Here is a 23,664-nt window from a genome sequence, read left to right on the forward strand (position 1 = left end):
ACAAACCTATCTGGGTTGTGTCTGTGTTGCTAATGAGAACAAATTTTGTTCAAAGTCTTCCCCAGATTCAGTGGGTTCATGATGCATGTCTGCACTGTGGCTTCTTCATTTAAATATGATGTAAGTGTGGGTGAACGCTCCGCACATCTGAAGAACTCTTGACTTCTGTCCAGTGAATATCCTTTTGTGTAGATAGGGTAGATCATGGAAACAATGTCCCATGTTCATTGCACTCAATACATATACTCTATTTAGTGTCGTGCCAGTCCTGTAGCAAAACACTTTGCCACATTCTTTGCACTCATGATGCTTTGCTGCATAAAATCTCAGATGTTAAATGAGGCTGCATCTCCCACACACTACACATAAAAGACTTTCCTCTACTATGAAGTTGTTGGTCATTGATGAGATGAGTTTCGTTATTTAACACTTCCCAGATTCATAACATTTAAATTTCCTTTCCCTTATATGAGCTTGGACATGATAAACAAGGCTGGAATTTTCCTTATATGATTCATGCATTTGATATCATGTCTTAGGGTTTCCAGTGCTTTGAATACAACTTTGAAATCTTTGAAAAGGTAACTCTTATAAAGGACAGCATTTAATTGGGTCTGGCTTACATTTTCAGAAGGTCAATCCATTACCATCTTGGCAGGAACCATGTCTGCATGCAGACAGACATGGTGCTGTGGAGCAGAGGTTTTATATCCTGATCTAAAGGCAGCCAGGAAGAGACTCTCCCACACTGGGTGGAGCTTGAGCACTGAACCTCAAAGCCCATCCCCACCGTGACACACTTTCTCCAACAAGGCCACACCTATTCTAAGAAGGCCACATCACCTAATAGTGTCACTCCCTATGGGCCAAGCATTCAAACACATGAATCTATGGGGCTACCTATTCAAACTACTATAGTATACTTCTATGGATTTTCTCCAGTATGAACCCAATAATGATATAAAAGGCTGGATCTGTTCATGTATGACTTGGCACATTTAGTCCATGTAAAAGTGTCACTTCTGTGTGAACTCGCTGATGAGCAACAAGGAATCAGTTGTGCTTGAAGGTTTTGCCACACTCCCCACACCTGAATGGCTTCTCTCCAGTGTTAATTCTGAAATGCTTAATAAGAAAGGCTTTTTGGCTGAAGGACTTGCCACATTCGCTACACTGAAAAGGCTTTTCTCCAGTGTGTATCATCTGGTGTCGATTGAGGTGGGATGTGCTAGTAAAAGTTTTGCCACTGTCGCTGCATATGCAGTTCATCTCACTCTGAATGGCCTCTCTACTCTCAGTGTTCGTGGGGGCATCCCCAATAGTGTAAGTCACTTGATGCCTTAGAAGACCTAAGGAGCTCTGGAGGATCATCACATTGTCCATGCTTAGCAAGGGTGTCTCAGCACAGCACAGCATGTGCTGCTGCAGCGTGGATGGACTGGCACCTTCTGCAGACAGACTCTGCTCAAAGGGTGACATTTCACTATGCACTTTGATCCAACAACCTGGACAACCTAATGAGTGGCATGTAGACTATCAAGTGACAGACAGACAGACAGACAGAGAGACAGCATCTATTACTAATGGTAATCTGAGGTTTCTCACAGAACAAAGGGGCTAGGGTCCAATACCATGCTGAATTTGTCAATATCTTATGTTCATGAACCTTAGGAGCAGCAAGAACACAAGCATGGAATAAGTAACAGGGAGGCATGCTATTTACGGTAACAAACTCTTTCCTCACCAATAGCTTTCTGCAAGCTTCAATTGCTAGGGATTCAAGACACAGTGCAGAAGGCTGTGTAGAGCTGTATGGCATAGTATGTAAAGAACCTGAATTTAAGTACTGCCAATGTATAGTGCATGGTAGATGAATTGTAATCCAACATGCTGCTCTGGTTGGAATACTGGCATTCCTATAGTACACACGTTTAATCCAAAACATTGTTCTACCAACTAGAGTTAGTTGGTAGAACAAGCAACCATGTTGGAAAGTGACATCTAATTAAGAGTCAGGCAAAGTGATAAATCAGAGAAATATTTGACTAAATGAATCAGCGATGAGACAGGAAAGTGAGTCTACTTCAGAGCAGACAGAGTGTTCAGATGAAGTTTTGACCCGAACATTTTGACAGGCAGGTTCCAGAGAGAACAAACTAGATAGAGGTGAAGACAGAATGAACCAGAGAATGAGAAGCCAGAAGATTAGTACAGATTGCTAGAGTTACTTTGAGACCAAACAGAGCAATTGAGTCAGAGTGTAAAAGAAGCCAGTTTGAATCGAAGGAGTTTGAGCCGAAATAGCTGAGTTGAACATCCTGCCAGAGTTCAGAAAAAAGGTAGAAGAGGTGAGCTTATTCAACAGTAAGTCTCCATGGTTGAATCCACTCTAGGCCTTGATTAGATTGTACACAGGCTAGAAGCTTCCAAGACTAGGCCTTGCTTACCATTTGGAAGCTCACTGTCTCTGAGATGACAATTACATCAGGCAAATAGGAGTTACATTTACAATGCACACCATTACAATACAGGAACAGCTGTGTATCACAGGGTTGCAAGGCAATAGGCAAAACATTCAAGACTGACACCCAAGGGACAGTTCTGTTTCAGAATTAATACCTCCAAACATCAAAAACCACCACACGCTATGTACCTATAACATACCTGGAGTCAGGAATCTCAATGCAGGCACAGAGGGCTCTCCCCAAGACTCCAGCTGAGTCATGTCATGGATCCCAGAAGATATAAGTCCTAAAGTACATGATTCAAAAAAATGAGAGTTCTGCACTAAGTGATGCAACCCATACAGGAGAGAAGAATAAAGCCTAGTGAGAGTAATCCTTTTAAGGGTGTCTTGTAAAAATAAAATAAAATAAAATAAAATAAAATAAAATAAAATAAAATAAAATAAAACAAAATAAACTGAACTTACCAGTGCCAAATTCCTGTTACATTCAAACATAAGGCATGTCACCAGAAGTACTTGAGTCGCAAACATCCCAAATATTTAGAGTGTCATCAAGTCAGAGGGAATCTGACAGTGTTAAGTCTCTTGACCCCAGGCCAGATGTGTTTGTTTAGTCCATTAATTTCAACTCTCAAAAGATACAGCAAGAAGACCTTGGTAAGTCAGAGGACAGCCAGGTCTACATAGCACATCAAGCACAGCTAGGATTCTAAAGATAGACAGAAGTCTCAAACTACACACAAAAAATTTCTAACCCCAAATTGATACCTGTGTGCCTTTGATGCAATTGAGAGAAATAGAGCTGTTGTGAAACTTGACTTGGTTTTTAACCTGTATTTTATACTCCAAGACTGTGGCAGAAAGACTTGGTATTCATAGGCCAGCTGTCAGAAAGATGCGGCTCTCTCTAAAAAAACAAACATACAAACAAAACCAAAACCAAACCAAACCAAACCAAACCAAACCAAACCAAACCAAACCAAACCAAACCAAACCAAAACAAAACAAAACAAAACAAAAACCAAACGAAAGTCTAGACATGCTCATAAATGATGGTAGGGTCTTACCCATCAAAGACATGAGTGTTCAGATCTCTGACATCACAGTCTGGTGCAGGATCTTTTGAGAGTCATCAAGCAGTGTTCATTCCTCCCAGGAGAAGTACACAGCCACATCCTCAAAGGATAAACAGTCCTGAACAGTTCAACAGAAAGTTGAAATTATATGAATCCTCCTTGTCAGGTATTCCTGGTATCCTTATGTCATTCCCACTGAGCTTCCTACCTCAGAGGGTACCAGGCTGTGAACCTATTCTACTGATACCTAGTCTGTCCTTGAGGTCCCACCGACTACTGTGCTCATCACTTAGCAACAACAGTTGACATAGTGGCTTAATTACTTTTCTATTACTGTGAAGAGACACCATGACCAAGGCAACTTATGATAACAAGGAGTTTATTGGGCCTAACACCTCAGAGGGTCAATCTGTAACCTCCATGTCAGGGAGGATGGATACAGGCAAACACAGCACTGGAACATTTGCTGAGAGCTTACATCCTAATCCATAGTACAGTACCAGGCAGAGAGAGTTAACAGGGAATGGCAAGAGCTTTTGAGATGTACTAGCCCAACCCCAGTGACACACCTCCTCCAACAAGGCTATACATCATTAATATCTCCAAAGTGTTCCACCAATAAGGAACAAGTATGCAAGTCTATGACTGTTTGGAGGGTGAGTTCATTGAAACCATCACAGCTGGAGTCAATCCAAGCGAGAAGAATGTCCCTCCTTTCAATCTGAGAATTCACATGGACTCCTTCCAATCAGACACTAACATGGATTCCTCCCAATCATCTGTTTCACACAGACTACATTTGGGGCACTGTTGTCCACTCTGTCCCTGGCACAAAGGCCAGGAAGCCATGTGTCCATGACCTCAGGAAACACACTTCAGTCTTCACACTGAGCTTCCATTCAATCTCAGTATGCAGACTTAGCCCACAGATGTTGTGCTACTACAATTCCTACCTTCCACTAAAGCCAGCTGATCTCATGCATGCCTGAGCATTTCTAATCATCCCCAACCCATCTCACTTCCAGACCTGGTCTAATGTCATCACTGGAGATTTAAGACCTTTGAATCTTCAGCCAATGGTTACCATAAAGGGAAGCCTGTCCATGTAATCCCTGCTGTGGACGTGGGGACCTTTCATTCTGAGCATGTGCCAGGGAAATCCAATGGAAGGACAGAGACAATTCTAGCACAGAGTCCCAGGACTCCACAGTCCCAGAGTCCCTTATGTGTTAAGTGAGGAGTGTGATTCCTGGGCATCCTCCACTTACCTTTTCCTGGTTGGCAGGTTTCACTGAATACTGGGAAACCTGTAGAAAAACAAGATTGTGAGTAATAAGCAAGAGTGTTGGTATCCCAAAATTTCACCCAAGTCCCCTCTCATACATGCTGTCAGGTACCCACTGGGCTCCATCCTTTAATGGTGTCTCTTACTGGGTGACCTTGGACAAAGATTCAATCTCTTCTGTTTGTTATCTGAGGATAAAATTTACTGTTTTATTGCCGTGAAGAGACATCATGGCCAAGGTATTCTTACAATTAAAAGAAAGCATTTAACTGGGTGCTAGCTAACAGTTTCAGAGTGTTCATCTAGGATTAGCTTGGTGGGGAGAAGAGAGGCTTGGGGCCAGGGCAATACCTGAAGACTTTACATTCTGATCTACAGGCAGTAGCCACACACATACACACACACACACACACACACACACACACACACACACACACACATGCACTGGATTAGGTGTGGGCTTCTGAAACCTCAAAGTTCACTCCCAGCCACGATGTTTCTCCATCAGTACCTCACCTCCTAATCCTTCCAATTCTTCTCAAACAGTTCCACACCCTGGGGATTGAGCATTGAAATATCTAAGCCTATGGAAACTGTTCTCATTAAAACTAACATACCTTCCTATTCCAAAAAGAGACTCATTGGTCTGGAGAGATCACCCTCTTTTGGTGTTTTTGAAGATAGCAACTGTGCACTCATATACATAAAATAAATAAATCTTTAAAAAAACAAACAAAAGAGAATCACAGTCTCAAACTCAGTCCTATGTGTGAAGTATTTGGTACAGGCTCTTCCTGAGCACATGATTAATGCTTCTTTAAAAAGTTTCACAAATGGGTACATATGATTTCAAAATGTTGTTTTGTCTACCCACATTGAATTAAGACTTTGGAATTAGCCTTTATACAACATTTGCAAGGCAGAAGCAGGCAGACTTTGTGCGTCTGAGGCCACCACGATGTATATAGGCCAGCTAGAGTCATGGAGAGTTTCAATGGGGAGAGGGAGGATAGCTAATAACAAGGCAGACTACTCAAATGCTGAATGCAATCACACAATGGTAAAATCTTTCAGTAGTACTTAAAATTAGTAATATTAATTTTAATTACTAATATATCTTCGTAATATTATTTAAAAAATAAAATTTATTTTTCATTTAATTTTCCCCCACAGCTACACTTAGCTCAGCAGCACATCCTGATGCCTGAGTTTTTAAAATTCACTGGAAAGGTAGGTGTGTTTGGCTTCGATTAGGGCGCTTCCACCATGAACCAGAGTTCAGTTGGCAGCCCTTACCCAAAGGAGACCCTAACCCTCAAGAACGCAAATCTCTGTGAATTCGAGGCCAGTGTCGTGTAAACAGTGAGTTTGAGCCAAGATTAAAAATAAATAAATAAAGTAAAAATATAACAAAGTGTCCTTTTTCTCATCAATTGGGAGTTAGAGATAGAAGGATCTCTTTGAGTTTGAAGATAGTGTGGTACATAGAGAGACAGGACAGCCATGACTACATAGAGAGACACAGTCTGAGGTAGAGGTAGGGGGAGCGGGAGGGGGAGCGGAGAGGGGCAAAGTGAGAGGGGAGAGGGAGGGAGTGCATGAGCTCACAAGGCCCCCTGTGGGGGGCAGCAGTGGAGGAAAGTACAGAGAGGGTTGGAAATGGGCATACTGAGAGAATAAAATAACTCCATCCAAGATTTTAACACCACCATCACCCACCCTACTGTCATGCCCCCTTAGCCAGCAAGGAAGAAACCACACGGTGGGATTCTTCTCAACAGCCTTTATTGCAGGAATGCCTAGATGCCACTACAGAGACCACGGGAACCCTGGGAGGACTGCTTATATGAACCACAGCACAGGAGAAGCCTCTGTGTCCCCGTGGGATTTGTCAGTCTGCAGGCACCTAATTTGCATGCACCCGCTCCAGAAGGGTTGGTACCAGATTTGGGCTAGCGCCTGAGCAGTGGTGTTGTTTACCACAAAGGACACTGGAAACCGGCGCCATCTTAGAGTTGGCTTCCTACATCGTTCTCTTTTTGTTTAATAAAATGAGGCTGGTCTAGGCCTGGGCAAATCTGTCCATTGGCCATGGCTCCTGTCTTAGGTCCTACCTCTAATATCACTGCCTTACCAGTCATAGGGTTATCCTATCACTTCCAGGCCCCTTGTCTTAGGTTGGTCTGTGCACGAAAAAAGGTGCCCGTCTCTGGATACCATGAATCTGTGTGACTACAACTGCCAAATGACCTAGGGCAAACTCTTACTTTTTTAAAGAGACCAGCCAAATAGTGGGAGATGTGCCATCTGCAATTGCCAACAAAGTTTGGTAGACCACTGCTTTATGCTGAGCATGCTCTCTTTTTAGTTGACACAATAGCCAGATGCAGAAGACACACCCCATGAGGACCAATGCTCCCCAGGCCAACATTCCTGCCCACTCCTTAAAAAAAGAGAAGGCATTGGTGATCCAGGAGGTGAAGTCTCCCAGGGTAACAGGTCGAGTCAAGTGCCATTGAGTTTGGCAATCTGGAGGAGCAACTTTCTGGACAGCTGCTCTGCCTTGGCTGACCAATTTCCTTTAAGATAAGGAATTTTTGTGTCAGCCTTTCTGGTACCCAAATCGGATATTCTTTATCCTGTGGAAAAACACAAAAAGCTCCCCTAAATTTCAAAATAACGGGATCTGGGCCATGCCATTTACCACTTAAGACATCCTTCCATTTTACATCATGCTGAACTATAGGTGAAATCATGGCATGTCTGTCTGCAGCCGAGCGACCATGATCATTGAAAATTAAAAAAATTGACTCGAGCCCCAGGCTTCCTTGCCAGCGGAGTTGCCAGACATGTGCAAGGGCCCACACAGTATTCCCCACGGGATCCTAAGACCTCCGGTGAGTGGAACACAGCGCCAGCCCCAATCCAATCGCGCGGAACCTGAGACTGCGGTACATAGGGAAACAGACTACCCGGGCCTGACCCGGGGCAAAAGCCCCTACCGCTCCACTCGAGCCTCGGGCTTCCTTACCAGCGGAGTTGCCTGACACCCGCAAGGGCCCACACAGGATTCCCTACGGGATCCTAAGACCTCTAGTGAGTGGAACACAACTTCTGCCAGGAGTCCGGTTCGAACACCAGATATCTGGGTACCTTCCCTGCAAGAAGAGAGCTTGCCTGCAGAGAATACTCTACCCACTGAAACTAAGGAGAGTGCTACCCTCCCAGGTATGCTTATAGAGGCTAACAGAGTCACCTGAAGAACAAGCTCTTAACAGAGACAACTATAACAGCTAGCTTCAGAGATTACCAGATGGTGAAAAGCAAACGTAAGAATCCTACTAACAGAAATCAAGACCACACACCATCATCAGAACGCAGCACTCCCACCCCACCTAGTCCTGGGCACCCCAACACACCGGAAAATCTAGACCCAGATTTAAAAACATTTCTCATGATGATGCTAGAGGACATCAAGAAGGACTTTCATAAGTCACTTAAAGAATTACAGGAGAGCACTGCTAAAGAGTTACAGGCCCTTAAAGAAAAGCAGGAAAACACAGCCAAACAGGTAGAAGTCCTTAAAGAAAAACAGGAAAACACATCCAAACAGGTAATGGAAATGAACAAAACCATACTAGAACTAAAAAGGGAAGTAGACACAGTAAAGAAAACCCAAAGCGAGGCAACGCTGGAGATAGAAACCCTAGGAAAGAGATCTGGAACCATAGATGCCAGAATCAGCAACAGAATAAAAGAAATGGAAGAGAGAATCTCAGGTGCAGAAGATTCCATAGAGAACATCGACACAACAGTCAAAGAAAATCCAAAATGCAAAAGGATCCTAACTCAAAACATTCAGGAAATCCAGGGCAGAATGAGAAGACCAAACCTACGGATAATAGGAATTGATGAGAATGAAGATTTTCAACTCAAAGGGCCAGCTAATATCTTCAACAAAATAATTGAAGAAAACTTCCCAAACATAAAGAAAGAGATGCCCATGATCATACAAGAAGCCTACAGAACTCCAAATAGACTGGACCAGAAAAGAAATTCCTCCCAACACATAATAATCAGAACAACAAATGCACTAAATAAAGATAGAATATTAAAAGCAGTAAGGGAGAAAGGTCAAGTAACATATAAAGGAAGGCCTATCAGAATTACACCAGACTTTTCACCAGAGACTATGAAAGCCAGAAAGAAGAGCCTGGACAGATGTTATACAGAAACTAAGAGAACACAAATGCCAGCCCAGGCTAATATACCCGGCCAAACTCTCAATTACCATAGATGGAGAAACCAAAGTATTCCACAACAAATCCAAATTCACACAATATCTTTCCACGAATCTAGCCCTTCAAAGGATAATAACAGAAAAGAAGCAATACAAGGACGGAAATCACGCCCTAGAACAAGCAAGAAAGTAATCCCTCAACAAACCAAAAAGAAGACTGCCACAAGAACAGAATGCCAACTCTAACAACAAAAATAAAAGGAAGCAACAATTACTTTTCCTTAATATCTCTTAATATCAATGGACTCAATTCCCCAATAAAAAGACATAGACTAACAGACTGGCTACACAAACAGGACCCAACATTCTGCTGCTTACAGGAAACCCATCTCAGGGAAAAAGACAGACCCTACCTCAGAGTGAAAGGCTGGAAAACAATTTTCCAAGGAAATGGTCTGAAGAAACAAGCTGGAGTAGCCATTCTAATATCTGATAAGATTGACTTCCAACCCAAAGTTATCAAAAAAGACAATGAGGGACACTTCATACTCATCAAAGGTAAAATCCTCCAAGAGGAACTCTCAATTCTGAATATCTACGCTCCAAATGCAAGGGCAGCCACATTCATTAAAGACACTTTAGTAAAGCTCAAAGAACACATTGCACCTCACACAATAATAGTGGGAGACTTCAACACACCACTTTCATCAATGGACAGATCGTGGAAACAGAAAGTAAACAGGGACACAGTGAAACTAACAGAAGTTATGAAACAAATGGACCTGACAGATATCTACAGAATATTTTATCCTAAAACAAAAGGATATAACTTCTTATCAGCACCTCACGGGACCTTCTCCAAAATTGACCATAAAAATGGTCACAAAACAGGCCTCAACAGATACAAAAATATTGAAATTGTCCCATATATCCTATCAGACCACCATGGGCTAAGACTGATCTTCAATAACAACATAAATAATAGAAAGCCAAAATACACGTGGAAACTGAACAACACTCTTCTCAATGATACCTTGGTCAAGGAAGGAATAAAGAAAGAAATTAAAGACTTTTTAGAGTTTAATGAAAATGAAGCCACAACGTACCCAAACCTATGGGACACAATGAAAGCATTTCTAAGAGGGAAACTCATAGCTCTGAGTGCCTCCAAGAAGAAACGGGAGAGAGCACATACTAGCAGCTTGACAACACATCTAAAAGCTCTAGAAAAAAGGAAGCAAATTCACCCAAGAGGAGAAGACGGCAGGAAATAATCAAACTCAGGGGTGAAATCAACCAAGTGGAAACAAGAAGAACTATTCAAAGAATTAACCAAACGAGGAGTTGGTTCTTTGAGAAAATCAACAAGATAGATAAACCCTTAGCTAGACTCACTAAAGGGCACAGGGACAAAATACTAATTAACAAAATCAGAAATGAAAGGGGAGACATAACAACAGATCCTGTAGAAATCCAAAACACTATCAGATCCTTCTACAAAAGGTTATACTCAACAAAACTGGAAAACCTGGACGAAATGGACAAATTTCTGGACAGATACCAGGTACCAAAGTTGAGTCAGGATCAAGTTGACCATCTAAACAGTCCCATATCACCTAAAGAAATAGAAGCAGTTATTAATAGTCTCCCAGCCAAAAAAAGCGCAGGACCAGATGGGTTTAGTGCAGAGTTCTATCAGACCTTCAAAGAAGATCTAATTCCAGTTCTGTACAAACTATTTCACAAGATAGAAGTAGAAGGTACTCTACCCAACTCATTTTATGAAGCCACTATTACTCTGATACCTAAACCACAGAAAGACCCAACAAAGATAGAGAACTTCAGACCAATTTCTCTTATGAATATCGATGCAAAAATCCTCAATAAAATACTTGCTAACCGAATCCAAGAACATATTAAAGCAATCATCCATCCTGACCAAGTAGGTTTTATTCCAGGAATGCAGGGATGGTTTAATATACGAAAATCCATCAATGTAATCCATTATATAAACAAACTCAAAGACAAAAACCACATGATCATCTCGTTAGATGCAGAAAAAGCATTTGACAAGATTCAACACCCATTCATGATAAAAGTGTTGGAAAGATCAGGAATTCAAGGCCCATACCTAAACATGATAAAAGCAATCTACAGCAAACCAGTAGCCAATATCAAAGTAAATGGAGAGAAGCTGGAAGCAATCCCACTAAAATCAGGGACTAGACAAGGCTGCCCACTTTCTCCCTACCTTTTCAACATAGTACTTGAAGTATTAGCCAGAGCAATTCGACAACAAAAGGAGATCAAGGGGATACAAATTGGAAAAGAGGAAGTCAAAATATCACTTTTTCCAGATGATATGATAGTATATATAAGTGACCCTAAAAATTCTACCAGAGAACTCCTAAACCTGATAAACCGCTTCGGTGAAGTAGCTGGATATAAAATAAACTCAAAAAAGTCAATGGCCTTTTTCTATACAAAGAATAAACAGGCTGAGAAAGAAATTAGGGAAACAACACCCTTCTCAATAGTCACAAATAGTATAAAATATCTTGGCGTGACTCTAACTAAGGAGGTGAAAGATCTGTATGATAAAAACTTCAAATCTCTGAAGAAAGAAATAAAAGATCTCAGAAGATGGAAAGATCTCCCATGCTCATGGATTGGCAGGACCAACATTGTAAAAATGGCTATCTTGCCAAAAGCAATCTACAGATTCAACGCAATCCCCATCAAAATTCCAATTCAATTCTTCAACGAATTAGAAGGAGCAATTTGCAAATTCATCTGGAATAACAAAAAACCTAGGATAGCAAAAATTCTTCTCAAGGATAAAAGAACCTCTGGTGGAATCACCATGCCTGACCTAAAGCTATACTACAGAGCAATTGTGATTAAAACTGCATGGTACTGGTTTAGAAACAGACAAGTAGAGCAATGGAATAGAATTGAAGACCCAGAAATGAACCCACACACCTATGGTCACTTGATCTTCGACAAGGGAGCTAAAACCATCCAGTGGAAGAAAGACAGCTTTTTCAACAATTGGTGCTGGCACAACTGGTTGTTACCGTGTAGAAGAATGCGAATCGATCCATACTTATCTCCTTGTACTAAGGTCAAATCTAAGTGGATCAAGGAACTTCACATAAAACCAGAGACACTGAAACTTATAGAGGAGAAAGTGGGGAAAAACCTTGAAGATATGGGCACAGGGGAAAAATTCCTGAACAGAACAGCAATGGCATGTGCTGTAAGATCGAGAATTGACAAATGGGACCTAATGAAACTCCAAAGTTTCTCCAAGGCAAAAGACACCGTCAATAAGACAAAAAGACCACCAACAGATTGGGAAAGGATCTTTACCTATCCTAAATCAGATAGGGGACTAATATCCAACATATATAAAGAACTCAAGAAGGTGGACTTCAGAAAATCGAACAACCCCATTAAAAAATGGGTTCAGAACTGAACAAAGAATTCTCATCTGAGGAATACCGAATGGCAGAGAAGCACCTGAAAAAATGATCAACACCCTTAATCATCAGGGAAATGCAAATCAAAACAACCCTGAGATTCCACCTCACACCAGTCAGAATGGCTAAGATCAAAAATTCAGGTGACAGCAGATGCTGGCGTGGATGTGGAGCAAGAGGAACACTCCTCCATTGTTGGTGGGATTGCAGGCTTGTACAACCACTCTGGAAATCAGTCTGGCGGTTCCTCAGAAAATTGGACATAGTACTACCGGAGGATCCAGCAATACCTCTCCTGGTCATATATCCAGAAGATGCCCCAACTGGTAAGAAGGACACATGCTCCACTATGTTCATAGCAGCCTTATTTCTAATAGCCAGAACCTGGAAAGAACCCAGATGCCCCTCAACAGAGGAATGGATACAGAAAATGTGGTACATCTACACAATGGAGTACTACTCAGCTATTAAAAAGAATGAATTTATGAAATTCCTAGCCAAATAGATGGACCTGGAGGGCATCATCCTGAGTGAGTTAATACATTCACAAAGGAACTCACACAATATGTACTCACTGATAAGTGGATATTAGCCCCAAACCTAGGATTCCCAAGATATAAGGTACAATTTGCTAAACACATGAAACTCAAGAAGAATGAAGACTGAAGTGTGGATACTATGCCCCTCCTTATAATTGGGAACAAAACACCCATGGAAGGAGTTACAGAGACAAAGTTTGGAGCTGAGATGAAAGGATGGACCATGTAGAGACTGCCATATCCAGGGATCCACCCCATAATCAGCATCCAAACACTGATACCATTGCATACCCTAGCAAAATTTTATCGAAAGGACCCAGATGTAACTATCTCTTGTGAGACTATGCCGGGGCCTAGCAAACACAGACGTGGATGCTCACAGCCAGCTAATGGATGGATCACAGGGCTCCCAATGGAGGAGCTAGAGAAAGAACCCAAGGAGCTAAAGGGATCTGCAACCCTATAGGTGGAACAACATTATGAACTATCCAGTACCCCGGAGCTCTTGACTCTAGCTGCATATGTATCAAAAGATTGCCTAGTCTGCCATCACTGGAAAGAGAGGCCCATTGGAAACGCAAACTTTGTATGCCCCAGTACAGGGGAACGCCAGGGCCAAAAAGGGGGAGTGGGTGGTTAGCGGAGTGGGGGTGGGTGGGTATGGGGGACTTTTGGTATAGCATTGGAAATGTAAATGAGCTAAATACCTAATAAAAAATGGAAAAAAAAGAATTGGGAAAAAAAAAGAAAATTAAAAAAATTAAGGTAAATAAAGCTAAAGATAATTGTTCTTTGGGTGCTCGTCCATAGGCAATTCCCTCCTTTTGTTTTTGTAACAGTTCTTTCAAGGTGCTATGTGCTCTTTCCACAATATCTTGGCCTTGTGGGTTATAGGGAAGGGCTGTGGTATGACTAACTTCCATAGTTTCGCAGAAGACTTGGAAGGATGTTGATGTATATGCAGGTCCATTATCAGTTTTTAAATTAGATGGTTTTCCCCAAGCTGCCCATGCGTCTAAGCAATGGCTAATAACATTGCAGGTTTTTTCACCAGACATAGGGGAGGCATACATGATACCTGAACAGGTGTCAATAGAAACATGGACATATTTAAAATTTCCAAAGGCTGGAACACGTGTAACATCCATTTGCCGTATTTTTAGAGGTATCAATCCAAGAGGGTTAATCCCAACATGGGGAGGGTGATGAAAGTGCACGAATTGTGGGCATTGCAATACAACAGTTCGGGCTGAGGCCCAGAAAATATTAAATTTTTGCTGCAATGTTGCAGTGGGGACATTATACAATTGATGAAAACCTTTTGCAAGCTCTAATGGAGTAAAATGAAAAATGAATTCCATATGAGTACTTGCATCTACCAGGGTATTCCTTTCAGTCATAGGGCCTGGCAGAGTAGAATGAACCGGAATATGCTGGATAAAAAATTTACTTTTCCTATTCCAACAAGTTTTGTAATTCTAATAAGATGGTGTACACAGGGCTGGTGGGTCTATTGGGTCCCTCAATTTCTTTTTTTTTCTTCCATTTTTATTAGGTATTTAGCTCATTTACATTTCCAACGCTATACCAAAATTCCCCCATACCCACTCCCCTCACTCCCCTGCCCACCCACTCCGCCTTTTTGACCCTGGCGTTCCCCTGTACTGGGGCATATAAAGTTTGCAAATCCAATGGGCCTCTCTTTCAAGTGATGGCCTATTAGGCCATCTTTTGATACATATGCAGCTAGAGACAAGAGCTCCAGGGTACTGGTTAGTTCATAATGTTGTTCCACCTATAGGGTTGCAGTTCCCTTTAGTTCCTTGGGTGCTTTCTCTAGCTCCTCCATTGGGGGCCCTGTGGTCCATTCAATAGCTGACTGTGAGCATCCACTTCTGTGTTTGCTAGGCCCCGGCATAGTCTCACACGAGACAGCAAAATCTTGCTAGTGTATGCAATGGTGTCAGTGTTTGGAAGCTGATCATGGGATGGATCTCTGGATATGGCAATCACTAGATTGTCCATCCTTTCATCACACTTCCAAATTTTGTCTCTGTAACTCCTTCCATGGGTGTTTTGTTTCCTATTCTAAGAAGAGGCAAAGTGTCCACACTTAGGTCTTCGTTCTCTTGAGTTTAATGTGTTTAGCAAATTTTATCTTATATCTTGGGTATCCTAAGTTTCTGGGCTAATATCCACTTATCAGTGAGTACATATTGTGAGAGTTCCTTTGTGATTGGGTTACCTCACTCAGGATGATGCCCTCCAGGTCCATCCATTTGCATAGGAATTTCATAAATTCATTCTTTTTAATAGCTGAGTAGTACTCCAGTGTGTAAATATACCACACTTTCTGTATCCATTCCTCTGTTGAGGGGCATCTGGGTTCTTTCCAGGTTCTGGCTATTACAAATAAGGCTGCTATGAACATAGTGGAGCATGTGTCCTTCTTACCGGTTGGGACATCTTCTGGATATATGCCAAGAAGAGGTATTGCTGGATCCTCCGGTAGTACTATGTCCAATTTTCTGAGGAACTGCCAGACTGATTTCCAGAGTGGTTGTACAAGCTTGCAATCCCACCAACAATGGAGGATCATTCCTCTTTCTCCACATCCTCACCAGCATCTGTTGTCACCTGAATTTTTCATCTTAGCCATTCTGACTGGTGTGAGGTGGAATCTCAGGGTTGTTTTGATTTGCATTTCCTTGATGATTAAGGATGTTGAACATGTTTTCAGGTGCTTCTCTGCTATTCGGTATTCCTCGAGTGAGAAATCTTTGTTCAGTTCTGAGCCCCATTTTTTAATGGGGTTATTTGTTTTTATGGAGTCTACCTTCTTGAGTTCTTTATATATATTTAATATTAGTCCCCTATCTGATTTGGGGTAGGTAAAGATCCTTTCCCAATCTGTTGCTGGTCTTTTTGTCTTATTGACGGTGTCTTTTGCCTTGCAGAAGCTTTGCAATTTTATGAGGTCCCATTTATCGATTCTCAATCTTACAGCGCAAGCCATTGCTGTTCTATTCAGGAATTTCCCCCCTGTACCCATATCTTCGAGGCTTTTCCCTACTTTCTCCTCTATAAGTTTCAGTGTCTCTGGTTTTATGTGGAGTTCCTTGATCCACTTATATTTGATATCAGTACAAGGAGATAGAAATGGATCAATCCGTATTCTTCCACAATATAACTGCCAGTTGTGCCAGCACCACTTGTTGACAATGCTGTCTTTTTTCCATTGGATGGTTTTAGCTTCCTTGACAAAGATCAAGTGACCATAGGTGTGTTGGTTCATTTCTGGGTCTTCAATTCTATTCCATTGGTCTACTTGTCTGTCGCTATACCAGTGTCATGCAGTTTTTATCACAATTGCTCTGTAGTACAGCTTTAGGTTAGGTCAGGCATGGTGATTCCACCAGAGGGTTTTTTTTTTTCTTTGAGAAGAGTTTTTGCTATCTTAGTTTATTTGTTATTCCAGATGAATTTGCAGATTGCCCTTTCTAATTCGTTGAAGAAATGAGTTGGAATTTTGATGGGGATTGCATTGAATCTGTAGATTGCTTTTGGCAAGATAGCCATTTTTACTATGTTGATCCTGCCAATCCATGAGCATGGGAGATCTTTCTATCTTCTGAGAACTTCTTTAATTTCTTTCTTTAGAGACTTGAAGTTGTTATCATACAGATCTTTCACTTCCTTAGTTAGCATCACACCAAGGTATTTTATATTATTTGACTATTGTGAAGTGTATTGTGCCCCTAAATTCTTTTTCAGCATTTTTTTCCTTTGTGTAGAGAAAGGCCATAGACTTGTTTGAGTTAATTTTATATCCAGCTACTTCACTGAAGCTGTTTATCAGGCTTAGGAGTCCCCTGGTTGAATTTTTAGGGTCACTTATATATACTATCATATGTTCTGCAAAAAGTGATATTTTCACTTCTTTCTTTGCAATTTGTATCCCCTTGGTCTCCTTTGTTGTCGAAATGCCCTGCCTAGGACTTCAAGTACTATATTGAATAGGTAGGGAGAAAGTGGGCAGCCTTGTGTAGTCCCTGATTTTAGTAGGATTACTTCCAGCTTCTCACCATTTATTTGATTTTGGCTACTGGTTTGCTGTAGATTTATCAGGTTTATATGTGGTCCTCGAATTCCTGATCTTTCCAAGACTTTTATCATGAATGTGTATTGGGCTTTGTCAAATGCTTTCTCAGCATTAAGGAGATGATCATGTGTTTTTTTTCTTTGAGTTTGTTCATATAATGGATTACGTTGATGGATTTCCATATATTAAACCATTCCTGCATCCCTGGAATGAAACCTACTTGGTCAGGATGGATGATTGTTTTGATGTGTTCTTGGATTTGGATAGCGAGATTTTATTGAGTATTTTTGCATCGATATTTATAAGGGAAACTAGTCTGAAGTTCTCTATCTTTGTTGGGTCTTTCTGTGGTTGAGGTATCAGAGTAATTGTGGCTTCATAGAATGAGTTGGGTAGAGTACCTTCTATTTCTATTTTGTGGAATAGTTTGTGCAGAATTGGAATTAGATCTCCTTTCAAGGTCCGGTAGAACTCTGCACTAACCCATCTGGTCCTGGACTTTTTTTTGGCTTTTTTTTTAAAGGACTGCTTCTATTTCTTTAGGTGATATGGGACTGTTTAGATGGTCAACTTGATCCTGACTCAACTTTGGTACCTGGTATCTGTCTAGAAATTTGTCCATTTCGTCCAGGTTTTCCAGTTTTGTTGAGTATAGCCTTTTGTAGAAGGTTCTGATGGTGTTTTGGGTTTCTTCAGGATCTGTTGTTATGTCTTCTTTTTCATTTCTGATTTTGTTAATTAGGATGCTATCCCTGTGCCCTCTAGTGAGTCTGGCTAAGGGTTTATCTATCTTGTTATTTTTCTCAAAGAAATAGTTTCTGGTTTGGTTGATTCTTTGAGTAGTTCTTCTTGTTTCCACTTGGGCGATTTCGCCCCTGAGTTTGATTATTTCCTACCATCTACTCCTCTGGGGTAAATTTGCTTTCTTTTGTTCTAGAGCTTTTAGGTGTGTTGTTAAGCTCTAGTGTGTGCTCACTCTAGTTTCTTTTTGTAGGCACTCAACGCTATGAGTTTTCCTTTTAGAAATGCTTTCATTTTGTCCCATAAGTTTGGGTATGTCGTGGCTCATTTTCATTAAACTCTAAAAAGTCTTTAATTTCTTTCTTTATTCCTTTCTTGACCAAGTTATTATTGAGAAGAGTGTTGTTCAGTTTACACGTGAATATTGACTTTCCATTATTTATGTTGTTATTGCAGATCAGCCTTAGTCCATGGTGATCTGATAGGATGCATGTGGCCATTTCAATATTTTTGTATCTGTTGAGGCCTTTTTTGTGACCAATTATGTGTTGAGTTTTGGAGAAGGTACCATGAGGTGCTAAGAAGAAGGTATATCCTTTTGTTTTAGGACAAAATGTTCTGTAGATATCGGTTAAATCCATTTGTTTCATAACTTCTGTTAGTTTCACTGTGTCCCTGTTTAGTTTCTGTTTCCACAATCTGTCCAGTGATGAAAGTGGTGTGCTGAAGTCTCTCAATATTATTGTGTGTGGTGCAATGTGTGCTTTGAGCTTTACTAAAGTTTCTTTAATGAATGTGGCTGCCTTTGCATTTGGAGCATAAATATTCAGAATTGATAGTTCCTTTTGTAAGATTTTATCTTTGATGTGTATGAAGTGCTCCTCCTTGTCTTTTTTGATAACTTTGGGTTGGAAGTTGTTATTTTTAGATATTAGAATGGCTACTCCAGCTTGTTTCTTCAGACCATTTGCTTGCAAATTTGTTTTCCAGCCTTTCATTCTGATGTAGTTTCTGTCTTTTTCCCTGAGATGGGTTTCCTGTAAGCAGCAAAATTTTGGGTCCTGTTTGTTTAGCCAGTCTGTGTGGAGAGCTGTGCCTTGAGCAATTGCATGCGTGCTGTGAGCAATCGCCATTATAAGATGGTGCTGGCTTCCACTGTGCCTAACTAGTAAATAAGCCTTATGCGCAAGTGCAAGAGTGAAATCACGCCTAGTCACTGCCCATCTCGCGGCTAGTAATGGGTTGATGGGTGAGCAACGAATCAGGAGCTGTCACGCCACATCAGGTGCTGAAACGTCATGCTGCGGGCTATATAAGCAGCGCCATTTTCCCGGTTCGGGGTCTTCCCTCCTAATAAGTAAGCAATAAAAGCTTTGCCGCAGAAGATTCCGGTTGTCCTGAGTGTGTTCTTGCCAGCGGGGACAAAAGCTCGGGATAAGTCTGTTAGTCTATGTCTTTTTATTGGGGAATTGAGTGCATTGATATTAGGAGATATTAAAGAAAAATAAATGTTGCTTCCTATTATTTTTTTTTTTTTTTAGAGTTGGCATTCTTTTCTTGTGGCTGTCTTCTTTTAGGTTTGTTGAAGGATTAATTTCTTGCTTTTCTAGGGCTTGGCTTTCATCCTTATATTGTTTGTTTTTTCTGTTATTATTCTTTGAAGGGCTGGATTCATGGAAAGAATATATGAATTTGGTTTTCTAGTGGAATACTTTGGTTTATCCATCTATGGTAATTGAAAGTTTGGCTGGGTATAGTAGTCTGGGCTGGCTTTTGTGTTCTCTTAGTGTCCGTATAACATCTGTCCAGGGTCTTCTGGCTTTCATAGTCTCTGGTGAAAATTCTGGTATAATTCTGATAGGCTTGCCTTTATATGTTACTTCACCTTTTCCCCTTACTGCTTTTAAGATTATATCTTTATTTAGTGCATTTGTTGTTCTGATTATTATGTGTCGGGAGGAATTTCTTTTCTGGTCCAGTCTATTTGGAGTTCTGTAGGCTTCTTGTATTTTCATTGTCATCTCTTTCTTTTGGTTTGTGAAGTTCTCTTCTATAATTTTGTTGAAAATATTTGCTGGCCCTTTAAATTGAAAATCTTCATTCTCATCTACTCCTATTATCAGTAGGTTTGGTCTTCTCATTGTGTCCTGGATTTCCTGGATGTTTTGAGTTAGGATCTTCTTGCATTTTGTAATTTCTTTGATTGTTGTGCCGATGTTCTCTATGGAATCTTTTGCACCTGAGATTCTCTCTTCCTTCTCTTGTATTCTGTTGCTGATGCTTGCATCTATGGTTCCAGATTTCTTTCCTAGGGTTTCTATCTCCAGCTTTGCCTCACTTTGGGTTTTCTTTATTATGTCTAGTTCCCTTTTTAGGTCTAGTGTGGTTTTGTTCAATTCCATCACCTGTTTGGTTGTGTTTTCCTGTTTTTCTTTAAGGATTTGTAACTCTTTAGCAGTGTTCTGTATTTCTTCAGTGAGTTATTAAAGTCTTTTTAGATGTACTCTACCATCATCATGGGATACGATTTTAAATCCAGGTCTAGCTTTTCAGGTGTTTTGGGGTCCCCAGGACTGTGCAAGTTGGGAGTGCTGGGTTCTGATGATGGTGACTGGGCTTGGTTTCTGTTAGTAAGGTTCTTACGTTTGCCTTTTACCAACTGATAATCTTTGAAGTTAGTTGTTATAGTTGTCTCAGGTTATAACTTGTTCCTCTAGTGATTCTGCTAGCCTCTATCAGCAGACCTGGGAGACTAGATCTCTCCTGAATTTCAGTGGTCAGAGCACTCTCTGCACGAAAGGTCTCCTCGTGAAGGGAAGGTGCACAGATATCTGGAGTTCGAACCTGCCTGCTGGCAGAAGATGAAGGCCTGAAACAGGGCCTGTCCCAGAAGCTGTTAGCTTCTGTAGTCCACATTCTCACCTGCACAGACTAGTCTTGGAGAAATCTTGGAACCAAGATGGCTCCCTGAGGTGCTCTGGCAAAACCCTCCCTGGTAGGGCGAACACCTCTCCTCTGGCATGAAGTTGTCCAGATGTCTGGTGTCTGAAACCGTGTCTGTCTCAGAAACTCCGTGGCTTCTTCCTGTCTCAGAAGCTGTTAGCGTCTGTAGTCCATGCTCTTACCTGCGAAGACTTGTCTCAGTGGAATCCCACAGGACAGTGTCCTAATTGAGAAAGTCAGAAATGAAATGGGAGACATAACAACAGAATCTGAGAAATAAAAAAAAAAAAATCATCAGATGCTTCTACAAAAGCTTATATTGAACAAAACTGGAAAACATGGATGAAATGGACAATTTTCTAGATACATACAAGATACCAAAGTTAAATGAGGATCAAATTAACAATGTAATATTCCCATATCCCCTAAAAAAATAGAAACACTCAGTAATAGTCTCCCAAAGGAAAAAACCCCAGGACCTGATGGATTTAGTGCAGATTTCTATCAGACCTCCAAGAGGACCTAATTTCAATACCCCTTAAACTAGTCCACAAAATAGAAACAGAAGGTACTCCATGCAATTCATTTTATGAAGCCACAATTACTCTGATATCTAAACCACACAAAGACAAAACAAAGAAAGGGAACATCAGACCAATTTCCCATATGAATATAATGCAAAAATACTCAATAAAATTCTTACAAACAGAATCTAAGAAGAATCTAAGTACACATCAAAATGATCATCCATCATGATCAAGTAGGCTTCATCCCAATGATGGAGGGATGGTTCAATATACAGAAATACATCAATGTAATCAGCTATGTAAACAAACTCAAAGACAAAAATGACATGATCACCTCCATAGAGGCTAAGAAAGCATTTGGCAAAATCCAACACACATTAATGATAAAAGCCTTGAAAATATCAGGAATTCAACGCCCATACCTAAACACAATAAAAGTAATATACAGCAAACCAATAGTCAACATCAAACTAAATGGAGAGAAAATTGAAGCAATCCCACTAAAATCAGTCACTAGACAAGGCTCTCCACTCTCTCTCTACCTATTCAATACAGTACTTGAAGTCCTAGCCAGAGCAATCAGACAACAAAAGGATATTAAAGGGATACAATTTGGAAAGGAGGAAGTCAAAATATCACTGTTTGCAGATGATATGATGGCATTTATAATTGACCCCCAAAATTCAGCCGGAGAACTCCTAAAACTCATAAACAATTTCATTGAAGTAGCTGGATGTAAAATTAACTCTAACAAATCAAGTATCCTTTTTCTACATAAAAGATAAGTAGACTGAGAAACAAAGTAGGGAAACAACACCCTTCAAAATAGTCACAAATAATATAAAATAACTTTGTGTGACACTATTTAAGGAAGTCAAGTTCTGTATAATAAGTTCAAGTATGTGAAGAAGGAAATCAAAGATGATCTCTGAAGATGGAGATCTCCCATGTACATGAATTGGCAGGATTAATATACTAAAAATGGCCATCTTGTCAAAAGCAATTTACAGATTCAATGCAATTCATATCAAGTTCCAACTCAATTCTTCAGAGTTAGAAAGGGCAATTGAAAATTCATCTGGAATATCAAAAACAAAACAAAACAAAACAAAACAAAACAAAAACAACCAAACAAACAACCAAAAAAATGAGGATAACAAAAATATTTTCTTTTTTAAAATTTTTAATATTTTTTATTATGTATTTTCCTCAATTACATTTCCAATGCTATCCCAAAAGTCCCCCATACTGTCCCCCCACTTCCCTACCCACCCATTCCCATTTTTTTTGGCCCTGGTGTTCCCCTGTACTGGGGCATATAAAATTTGTGTGTCCAATGGGCCTCTCTTTCCAGTGATGGCCGACTAGGCCATCTTTTGATACATATGCAGCTAGAGTCAAGAGCTCTGGGGTACTGGTTAGTTCATAATGTTGTTCCACCTATAGGGTTGCAGATCCCTTTAGCTCCTTGGGTACTTTCTCTAGCTCCTCCATTGGGAGCCCTGTGATCCATCCAACAGCTGACAGTGAGCATCCACTTCTGTGTTTGCTAGGCCCCGGCATAGTCTCACAAGAGACAACTATATCTGGGTCCTTTCAGCAAATCTTGCTAGTGTATGCAATGGTGTCAGTGGCAAAAACTATTTTCAACAATAAACAAACCTCTGGTGGAATCACCATGACTGACCTCAAGCTGTACTACAGAGCAATTTTGATTAAAAACTGCATGGTACTGGTACAGCGACAGACAGGTAGATTCGTGGAATAGAATTGAAGACAAAGAAATGGACCCACACATCTATGGTTACTTAATCTTTGACAAAGGAGCTACAATCCTCCAGTGGAAATAATACAGCATTTTGAACAAAGAACTGGTATAACTGGCACTTGTCATGTAGAAGAATGTGAATTTATCCATTCTTATCTTTTTGTACAAAGCTCTATTCTAAGTGGATCAAGGAACTCCACATAAAATCAGAGACAATTATCTTATAGAGGAGAAAGTAGAGAAGAGTCTCGAAGATATTGGCACAAGGGAAAACTTCCTGAACTACAGAAATGGCTTGTACTGTAAGATCAAGAATTGACATATGAGACCACATAAAATTGCAAAGCTTCTGTTAGGCAAAGTATAATGTCAGTAAGACAACAAATGGCAAATGTCAACAAACAGATTGGGAAAAGATCTTTACCAATCCTAAATCAGATAGGGGACTAATATCCAATATATATAAAGAATTTAAGAAAATAGAGTCCAGAAAA

At 40.6% G+C, this 23,664-nt stretch overlaps 1 long non-coding RNA gene and 1 pseudogene across 1 annotated transcript; both read right to left on the bottom strand.

The window, feature by feature from the left end:
- On the bottom strand, nt 929–2,764 carry Gm18192 (predicted gene, 18192; annotated as a pseudogene).
- Gm30482 lies at nt 3,018–4,998 on the bottom strand. The gene is made up of 5 exons (XR_391146.2): nt 4,927–4,998; nt 4,812–4,850; nt 3,535–3,661; nt 3,236–3,374; nt 3,018–3,097 (listed from the first exon to the last, which is right to left on the bottom strand). It is a non-coding gene; the product is annotated as a predicted gene, 30482 (long non-coding RNA).
- Between the last annotated feature and the right edge of the window lie 18,666 nt (nt 4,999–23,664).

Source organism: Mus musculus, chromosome 7 (assembly GCF_000001635.26).
Source record: "Mus musculus strain C57BL/6J chromosome 7, GRCm38.p6 C57BL/6J".
NCBI lineage: Eukaryota > Metazoa > Chordata > Mammalia > Rodentia > Muridae > Mus > Mus musculus.